This window comes from Microtus oregoni, unplaced genomic scaffold (genome assembly GCF_018167655.1).
Source record: "Microtus oregoni isolate MIOR12 unplaced genomic scaffold, Mior012 000002F_ref0000024, whole genome shotgun sequence".
In the NCBI taxonomy this organism is placed as follows: domain Eukaryota; kingdom Metazoa; phylum Chordata; class Mammalia; order Rodentia; family Cricetidae; genus Microtus; species Microtus oregoni.
In genome coordinates this window covers 76,080,225-76,091,151 of record NW_024543061.1, presented here as the reverse complement: position 1 = coordinate 76,091,151, position 10,927 = coordinate 76,080,225, and the positions used below count along the sequence as shown (strand labels likewise).

General features: G+C 45.8%; 1 pseudogene; it reads right to left on the bottom strand.

Annotated features, from left to right (window-relative positions):
• Positions 1–636: 636 nt before the first annotated feature.
• Positions 637–3,143, bottom strand: LOC121436824 (annotated as a pseudogene).
• Positions 3,144–10,927: the final 7,784 nt, after the last annotated feature.

Sequence of the window (10,927 nt, the reverse complement as noted above, 5' to 3'; positions counted from 1 at the left end):
TCTCTCCCTCTCTCTCTCTCTCCTGTAATAAATATTTTAGCTTTATGCCTATTTTTGTGTTTATGTGTCTGTTACCCACCACCACCGGCCGCGCGGTGCCCTCCCGCTCGTGGGAAATTGTAGCCGCTTGTCACATGGTGGGCTCCGCCAGCCGCCCGGGGATCTTACAACTGTCTCTTCAGGGCTAGCAGCTGCACCGCAAACATCTTAGAAACATCTTAAGTATAAGATCAGTCTCGAAAATCAAAAAAAAAAAAAATTAAGAAGAAGAAGAAAGAATAAGATTGGTGCCACATGACTCCTGAACCGGGTTCTTTTCCACTTCACCATCTTCCCTAATTGTTTGAATCGGTGAGTGTCTCCCCGCTCTGCTTTGGTTGAGAGACCGCCTGCCCTGGATCGCCACCTGGGGCCGGAGCTTCAGCTGGCACCGCCCGGAGCTCTGCCCTCCGCCTCCCGGGCACGGTCAAAACCCACGTGTTGCATCTGCCTGGGCGCGTCGGCTAGCTTAACCACCCCCTTTTAGCACAGAGATTTCTGTTGAGCTCCCGGAAATCTCGGGTGCTGTCTGGGGTTGGGAGGAACTTCACTGGTTGTTCCTTTCGCTAGCATTCACTCCTGGCTTTTCATTCGTGGCTATACCCGTCTCAAAGGGATGTTGTAGACCAGCTCGTCATCGGTCATCTTCACGTGGCCGACAGCGACAGCCAGACACAGCACCTTCTTCATCTGGTGCTTGATCGTGGATTTCACCTCGTCCACTTTGGCCACCATGTTTTCATTGTGTGTCAGCAGGGAAGGGAACTTGGCAGCCTTGTTCAGGCCTGGGCCCATGATACGCGGGATCTGCTTGATCAGAGACTCAGAGGCCAGAAAGGCGTCATACTTCTTGGCCAGCTTCTTGTTCTTATTGAGCTTCTTCAGTGCCTCGATGTCCATGTGGGGGATATCCATGGCCTTGGCCTCATCGCAGTGTTGCTGGTCCCCCAAGGACGCACACCGAGAACTTGGGGCGAGGGGTGGACTTGAGCCTGACGGTGCCCGAGAAACGTTTGTCTTTCTCGGGGTCGTAGTTCATCAGGCTGATCTGCAGCTCCACCGTTTCCAGAAACTTGCCACGCTTGCGCTGGTTCCCATGCAGGACCTCCCGCACCGCCTCGTACAGGGTGTCACGAGAGACTTTGCTGCTCACGGATGGAGAGGCTGCGGGAACCGGAAGGAAGAGAAGACCCCTCAGGTGCCTTTTTGCAAGTGTTTTTTCCGCGGTTTTGGCCATGGGTATCAAGCCGTCCAGACCTATCACTCCGGCCTCATGCTTTAATGCCTCTGTTCAACCCAATATAACCTAGAGAAAAACTGTAAATGGCTGTTTTTTTTTTTTCGGTTCCAGCCATTTGCCCCTCCCCGCTGCGGCTTCTGTTATGTCATGGCGGCTCTACAATAAAACAAAAACTTTTTTCCACAACACGTGGCGGTCGCCATCTTGGCTGAGGGCCAGGTGGGTCAAGTGACTCTTTCGCCATCTTGGCTGAGAGCCAGGCCACGTGACCACACTCTCCCGGTTTTACTCACAGTTTTACGGTTTTACTCCTGGTTTTACCCTGCCTCTTTACCCGGTTTTCACTGAACTCCTCCTATTAACTCTGTTACATATGTCTTGAACAATGTCACGCCTCTGATAGGGCCCATCAGAGGCGTCCACGTTGCTCAATTCTTGTTCACTCTTTCTATGTATAATTGTTTATTACATCTCATTTCAGACTACAAAACATGAGTCTCATATTTTAAACTGGTATGTACCTTTAAGTCCCTTAAGTTGTTCGCTACCATTGTCAGTTCTGACATCAACCTTCCATTGCCAGCAGTTTCTTCTTTCTGCCCTTTTACGAGTGTAAATCTTACCTGCTAAGAACCAGTATACTACAACTATATTTAATCCAGCCCTGAACTGCTCAGAGATCTGGGAAATGTGATATTTAAGTATTTAATTATTAAAAACTTTTTGCAACAACAACAAAAGAGAGACAGGTTGGCTCCTAGCAGCAGCTCTCTGCTCCCTCCAAAGAAGACAGACACGTACAGAACAACGTCCTTCTGCATTTTGCTTCGACTGCAAAGCGCTGACCATTGGGGAGAACCGCCTTTCGTCCAAATCTCCAGATGTGAACGAAATCGCTGGAATCGACAGCCTAGCTGCTCAAGTCAAGGTAGGCCTGTCTTCCTACAGATTTCTTAGCCCACATGGTCTTCTGGAGCCTGTGCTAAACAGCAAAGGTCAAGTGCAACCTTCAGCGACAATGCAGGATCCAAAAGGAGTAGCTCTGGGTGCCAACCAAGTAAGTTCTCTGTCATTTTCTAATCACTAACTCAAGTAAAATCTTATCCTTTTCAAAGATCTCTGACAGTTTGATAGCTGCAAGGTTTTGCTTGCCAGGTTACCTCACCGAATAAATTTTAAATCAAATTTCTCTCCTGTACTGCTTTCCATGTGACTAAAATTTCTGTTTTCACAAACCCAAGGAGTTCTTACGAGTTCCAGGGAGCCAAATTAAAAAAATCCATCTTAAACAGGTCAGATACCCCCTCAATTCCCTAGTGCAAAAAAATTTTTTCCCTTAATTTAACTTTGTTGTTTGTTCTGCCAATACCTTAGGGACACCAGACGTTCCCATGCCATAGACACCAGTCAAAAGCAAAGAGATCAGCCATGCCAGGATGCGACCAGCACCCAGCCTTCTGTCGGGTTCCCCTTCTACAAAAGACAACGCCCACAATCAGCCTGAAGCAGTCTTGAGAATTCGCTGCCCCAATTCCTTCAAACTGGGGTGTCTAATTTGCTTTTTTATTAAAAGCAAGATGTGGAAATGTTATTCTTTTGGTCCCTGCCCTAGCCACGCCCACTCCTTTTTTACCTCTGACTTCCGCTGCCATCTCTTTCTCCTGTCTCTCCCGGTGTACACACGGGGCTTTGTCTCTCCTTTCCTTTTCTTTCTCTCCTCTCTCTCTCTCTCTCTCTTCCCCCCTCCTGTAATAAATATTTTAGCTTTATGCCTATTTTTGTGTCTATGTGTCTGTTACCCACCGCCACCGCCCTGGCGGCACGTGCCCTCCCACTGGTGGGAAACTGTAGCCGCTTGTCGCATGGCGGGCTCTGCCAGCCCGCCCCGGGGATCTTGCGGGGATGGACAACCGTCTCTTCAGGGCTAGCAGCTGCACCACAAACATCTTAGAAACATCTTTAGGAATAAGAGGCATGGCACCAGGACACCGGGCACTACAGAGCTTAAGTGGAACAGGGTACCAAACCTCAAGACCCCCCACCCCCATGACTCACTCCCTCCAGCCAGGCTCCACCTCCTGAAGATTCCACAGCCAGGAAAATAAAGCTGCCAGCAGGGTACACTTTAACACTCAAACCACAAGGTCTCATGTTCAAAGTGCTCTTACAGAGAGATGGGAGTGCAGACAGACACCAGGCAGAGCGTTCCTGTCCTGAGCAGGCTTCATCCTCCTCAGGGATGTCTTCTTTTCTCTGCCCTAGCAGGAACCTCACGAAGGACCTCTCTTCTGCCGCAGCTGCTTAACCAGACCCGGAAAAAGCCTTTATTCCGTTGTTACTCAAGCGCATGGTAGCCTCTGCCAGGCGCGGTCTTATCCAATCAGGACACCACTTGCCTATGAGTTCGCCAGAGACCCACGGTGAGAGACGACCACTCAGTTGTAGCCTATGAGACACAGCCAGGGTTTGTTTTCAAAATCAGCTTAGGAGCACAGCAGGAATCTCTTTTTTTGGGTGATTAGCAGAAGCAGTACATGTGCACTTGGCGTTCCTACCAGCCTCCCTGCCATAAAGAGAGAAGAATTTGCCCCCCTGAGAAGCTAATTCAGTGGAGGCCAAGCTAAGAAATGGGGAGAATTGAGACAGGCGGGAGTGTGTGGTGAGCTTCCTCATCACACGAATCAATAAATGAGGCCTTTGCTAACGTAATCTGGGTTCTGTTTTCTATCTCAAGCAATTGGAGTGGGTCTGTGAGCACACACGTTCACAGTTTTTAACTTGGTGATCCTAAGTAGTAAACAAATCACAGAAGAGTAAGCAGGAAAACAAACGATTTTCCTTTGGGACTTTTGTCAGCATTCAAGAACAAATCAATGCACTTTCAAACGGAGAGACACGGACATGCAGAAACCTGTGTGGAGAAATGGAATGCGTTGGTGTTAGATTTCCCAGGCAGCATAAAGAGACCCACATTCCCTTTCTTCCTCTCCGGTTGAGTCTGACCCAACAAGACCGTTAGTAGGAATCCTGACTTGTGACCAAGGCATTCTACCAGTTAGTAAAATCTCAGCCATGCCTGTGACAAGTTCCTACATGCATGCTCCTAAAACATTATTAAAAACTGGAATGTAGGAATGTTACTTTATAGACTAGATGGAGATTTTTATTTCAAACCTTTGTAGAAAAGTATATGTGAGGTCGGAAAGTAACCCTCGAGAGGAGGTTCCCCCTCCTCCCCACCAATCTTGTTTTTAAGGCAGTTTTTTTTTTTTAATACTTCTGTTTGGCTAGTTGCTTATGAGCTTCATAGTGATTCCCAGTCTCCGTTTTCCACCTCACTGTAGAAGTACCGGGATTACAGATGCACATGACCATATATTGCTTTTTACATGGGTTCCGACCTCACATGCATGCCATGGCGTGCACACACCCACACACTCACACACGCACAGTAGTGGGGATGTGCTTGATCTTACTTTTAAAAGTTGAATACATTTGATCAGACCTCTCACAAATTTGTATTCTCTAAGAAGAAATTTAAAAAGAAAAACAAGTCTCAAGAGGAATATGGAAAAAAAGGAAAACCAAGTCCTAGGGTCATGAGAGTCCAAGCGCCTTTAAGATGCCTTGAAGAAGAACCAGGATGAAGGCTTTGGAAGGATGGTGCCCGCATTTGAGCCAGGTCACAGGGTGTCTAGTGGGAGGGAAGGGTGAGAGGAGGGGAGGAGGACAATAAGACATTGTATGTGGCAGTGTGTTATGGCCAGAACAAGTACAAACAAACCATAGACATGAAGCAGGGAGGAAAATGAGATGCCTCTGGACCCTGGATACAGAAGCTTTCTAGCAGAGATGAGAATTTGTGTAGGTTAGATGCAACTTCATGTAGGTGGGACAGCTGAGAAAGGAAAGGCAAAGCGGGGTAGTCTTCAAATTTATACAGCCAAGAAATAGTTAGGTCTGGCAGAGAAAGGAGTAAGGCGGCGGAAAGTGAGACCTAGAGCCCACAATGCGGGCTGACAAGATGGCTCTGTGGTAAGGGCACTTCCTGCTGAGCTGAGTTTGACCCCCAGAATCTACATGGTAAAACACTCCTCAAAGTTATCCTCTGACCTCGACATGTGCGTGTATGCATACACACACACACACACACACACACACGCACGCACGCACAAATACTGTTTCAAATATTTTAAAATTGACAAAGCCACATAGCAAAGCCACAAAGTCAGCCGAAAGCATTTCATCTCCGTGTCTGATCAGGTTTCTGAGTTCAGCGGTTCTAAACAGGGGAATCTTACAGAGTGCTCCCCACATGGGCAACACCTTTGTCTCGAGCAGCCCTCAGAGAACACGGTAGAAATATGGGCTCTGAAGCAGGTGCTGCTCTATCAGCAGACTCTTGGCAGTCTGTGCCTTCATCCAGTTCCGCTCTCCCCCAACACTGCGACCTATGTGGTCATGGTGTTCAGGAAGTAAGTTCTCGAAAAGATGACTTAAGTTCTCCCTCCTGCTGCTATTCACAAACCAAAGCTCTGGAGACAGAAATCATGCTCCTGAAATCATGCAGATTTATGAGTTTGGTTAAGGATAAAAGCATGGCTTCTGTTCCCTTGAGCTCTCCCACAAGTTCAAAGTGTTTAAGTATGAAATCTGCAAAGTGGGCCATTTAGTTAAAGCTGGGCCTGGTAACATACCTGAAATCCCAGCACGGGGATGTGGAGAAAGGAGGATGCCCAGGGTGTGCTGGGAGATAGTTGAAGGCATTCTACAGGCTCCAGGGTCAGCAAGAGAACCTGTCAATAAAATACTGTGAAGTAGCGTGGGAGAAGACGCCTGATAGTAGCCTTTGGCCTCTTCACACACACACAATCACATACACACACACACACACACACACACACACACACACAGTCGGTCACACACACACACAGTTGGTTACACACACACAGAGTCAGACACACACACACTATGGTAGAAGATGACGCCTGTTATGAGCCTTTGGCCTCTTCACACACACAGACAGTCAAACACACACATTCATATACTCATGAAACTATAGACTGGTTTAGCTATTTCACTGTAATAACTCTTTTCTTCTTCTGTTAGTCTGGGGTATCTTCTATAGGGAAAACTGATGCTGAAAAATTTACATAGACCATTAGAAGAAACTACTAGACAAGGCACGAAGTGACCACCTCTCATAGTGATTTCATTAAAATAATGAAGCATCTTTCGGTTGTGTGTATAAAACTATCCAGAATCCATTTAATATTTATTTCTATGTCATAGCACAGTGCTTTCTTCAATGTGCCCATCTGAAGTTCTATGTGTACTCTTTTACATAAAACAGCCGGAGAGGGGCAAGACACTTGCTGCTCTTGCATAGGACCCAGCATCCACATGGTCACTTTCAACAGTCTGAGACCCCAGTTCCAGGGACTCCAGTGCTCTCCTGTGGTGTCTGAGGGATCCTGCATACACGTGGACACATACATAGATGCAGGCAAAACACCCATCACATAAACAAGAATAAATAATTTTTTAAACAGTGAAAATAGAATTTCTGGATAATTTACTTAGGAAATCAATATTTGGGGTTTAGTTGTCCACAGATCTGATTCCGGTTGACTTTTGTTAAATTAATTCATTTTCTTTTTAAATTTTTTGTTGTTTTGGTTTTTTTTTGAAACAAGGATTCATCCCAGGCTAGGATGATTCTTCTGTGTTCGCCTGCTGAGCACTAAGACTGCAGGTGTGTGCCATCACACCCAGTGCTACTCAGGGTTGGGGACAGAAAAAGGGCAATGGTGCAAACAAGAGAATCAGTTTTTCAACTAAGACATCCCCACTCTTGATCTGGTCAAATTCAACACTCATTTTGCTGAACTCTGGAACCCCGGGGCACAGAAAACATTGGCAACTGAGAAGTGGAAAAATAAAGGGATTGGAGATTGCCAGGCAGGGCTTTCCTCTCTGGAACATTTCCTGGGATCTCAAAGGAGACTGTTAACCTTGTCTACGGTAAAGTTGCCAAATCTCCTGCCCCTCTGAGATCCACAGCCACAGCTCGGCAGGTCAGATGCCCTCAGGAACCACCTGCCATCTCACTTAGCTTCCTTGGAAATGTTTGAAGATAATAGCTTCATGCCCACCAAAGTCCTGCGTGTAAGTGTTGCAAAGAATGAAATAGGACTCTTTTCTGTAATTTTTTTTATTTAAAAATTTCATGAGACTTCCCCTGGAGAGGGCTCAGCTCTCTAGACCCTTGCCCTGGGAGGAACATCCCGCTGCTCCGCCCCACCCACCGAGCCCGGGAGACCCCGAGCAGTCTCCACACTCTTGATACCATCCTCCACCACATCTGTGACCACTGGAGCCTTGACCCAGGCTGCCCCTGGAGAGAGCCTTGGCCCAGACTGCCCCTGGAGGGAGCCTTGGCCCAGACTACCCCCAGAGAGGTGCTCCAGAGCTTATCAGCATCCACTAGAAACACAAACCTGCCTGCACCTGGAAAAGAGCAACCACCTTTAGCCACAGGCTGCACCTTTATGGACTGGAGGAAGAGGGACCCCCTGAAGCACAGGCCCCAGCTGCACTCACTGGAGAAAGAGATGCGGGCAGAGGGCAGTGTAGGGATACATCCAACAGCATAAAAGATCAGTGTGGCACCATCAGAACCAAGTGGTCCTACAACAGGAAGACCTGAAGTCCTAACCCAGAAGAAGCGTAAGAAAACGACCTTCAATATAACTTTACAAAGATGATAGAGACCATTTAAAGAGGAAATGAAAAATCCCCTTAATGAAATGGAGAAAAAGACAAACAAAAAATTGGAAAAAAATCAATAAATCTCTTTAAGAAACCCAAAAAAATACAAACAGGTGAAGAAAACAGCTCAAACAGTTCAAGATTTGAAAGCTGAAATAAAGGCAATACTGAAAACAAACTGAGGGAATTCTGGAAATGGAAACTCTGGGTAAACAATCAGGAACTACAGATGCAAGCATAACCAACACATTACAAAAGATGGAAGAGAAAAATCTCAGGAGTTGAAAATATAATCGAAGAATTAGAAGATTCATCAGTCAAAGAAAACAGTAAATCCAACAAATCCTTAATACAAAACATCCTGGAAATCTGGGACACAATGAAAAGACCAAACCTAAGAATAATAGGAATAGAAGGAGAAGAACTGCAGCTCAAAGGCACAGAAAATATATTCAACAAAATCATAGAAGAAACTTTCCCAACCAAGGATATGCCTATGAAGGTACAAGAAGCCCACAGAACAACAAATAAACTGGACCAGAAAAGAAAGTCCACTTACCATATAATAATTAAAATACTAAACATACAGAATAAAGAAAGTATATTAAAAGCTGCAAAGGAAAAAGGCAAAGTAACATATAAAGACAGACTCATCAGAATTACACTTGACTTTTCAACAGAAACTCTGAGAGCCAGAAGGTCCTGGTCAGATACGCTGTAGACAATAAGAGATCACAGATGTAAGCCCAGACTACTATACCCAGAAAAGCTTTCAATCACCATAGATGGAGAAAACAAGATATTCCATGACAAAAACTTCACATATTTTGATCATGCTTTTTCACTCCCCAAACCCTTCCCAGATCCTACCCACCCACCTTCATGTTCTCTCTTCTAAAATTATCAAAAATAGGAAAAGCAAAACAACAAACAAAACACCAATAAAACAACACAAAAAAGCACACAAAAGAACATGGAGTTTGTTTTGCTTTGGCCAACTACCCCTAGGCTTGGGGCCTGTCCTGGGGTGTGGTTGATACACTGGAGAAAACTAATTTTCCCTCTCCTGCTGTCAATTACAAAGAGTTTTTTGGCTGGGCTGGGACTTTGTGTCCACCTCACCTTTCCAAAGCTCACATTGAAGTGTGACTTTCAGTTGGAGAGACCATACCCCACATGTGTTTAAAATTTGCATTAAAAATACTTTTTTAAGCCAGGCAGTGGTGGCGCACGCCTTTAATTCCAGCATTCAAGAGGCAGAGACAGGTGGATCTCTGTGAGTTTGAGGCCACCCTGGTCTACAAGAGCTAGTTCCAGGACAGGCTCCAAAGCTACAGAGAAACCTTGTCTCGAAAAGGCAAATATATATATGCACACACTCTTTCAGTAAACTGCAACTCTTCTTGGAGAATCCCACATCCATACTCTAGGGTATGTCTTACTTCCCTTCTGGGAACCGTTCTGTCTTAACCCTCAGTCTTTTATAAAGTCCCAACTCTGTGTCATCCTGGCTAGTCCTAAAATTGTTTTCTACAGTGAAGTCAGGAATACTAGGTTTGTCCCGAAGTGATGTCTCCTAAAATATCAGAAGACTCTTTGGAGAGCCATGAGATGAATGGAGCTGTGTGCCCGCCCTGCTCTGTCCACCCTGACAAAACCACCTTCATGTTTTAGGTGCTAGTATCCCCTCAAGACCTTAGAGGAAACCAGTGAGAACAAACTTTGTGCTCCGGTCCTCTTCATGTAAGCAAGGAAATTATATTACTGCCATTTGTTGTTTTACTTAGTCCTACTAATTAGTCCTAAGTGGTCTGTGATAATCGAGACACTGGGCCCTGTAGAAATTGTACTGAGGCAGGAGAGTAGGACCGAGCGAGGGCCAAGAAAACCCTTACACAAAAGCTGTGAGATCAGCACATGAACCAAATGTTTGGTCCAAGGGAAGACTTTGACTCAGGTGGGCATGCTACAGATGGGACAGCATGGGCAGAAAAGCCATGACAAGTATGTGTGAGAAATTGGGACTGGAGAGACGGCTCAGTGGTGAAGAGCATTGACCCAGGTTCGATTCCCCCAGCACCCACACGGCAGCTCACAACTGTCTATAACTCAGGTTTCAGGGGATTCAGCTCCCTCACACAGACAGGCAGGCCAAACAGAATGCACATATAAAAAAGAAAGCCATGTGAGGAAGCTGGTACTGTGCACCTGTCATGTCAAGGGTCACAAGCTTCCCAGCACAACCGTTGAGCAGTTAACATCCTTCCAGCTCTGGTCCCCTTCCTCTCTGGCTCTTAATGAACTGTCAGTTTTTGTTATAGTACAGATTTCTCTGTTCAGTTTTTCTTCTGGGGTGCAGAAACCTGGAAATCCCAGGAAGGTGACAACCAGACTCCAATGTCACCCTGTATCAGTATGATGACAAAGCATGGGTTGTGTTTCCCGGGAATGGGCAGTCACCCTCCTTCCTTTATGAGAATGAACAGATTGCAGTATGGATTACAGTACAGGAGAGATCACCATATGAGAATGCCAGCACTTGCCTGGACTAGACGCTGTTGTAACTGCAGACAGACTTGTGGAAAGGAGAGATTAGTTGCTTAATTAATGCTTTCGAAGCAACAACAGATTTAGAAGATCCCTGAATGAAATACTGAGTGCCTTGATTTTTATAGCAGCACGTTCTATTTAGTCACTGTGGTTATCCTTTTCATGTAACAAATCAGAACTACAGGTGAGCAGTTTATCAAGGGATGCCTCTCTGCGTTTAAGTGCTAACATACGCACACACAGCATTGATGGAATGTACAAAGTACCACAAAAAATGAGAGTTCCAGTTGATTTCAGACAGAAAGGAACACAGCTTGCATTGCGCCT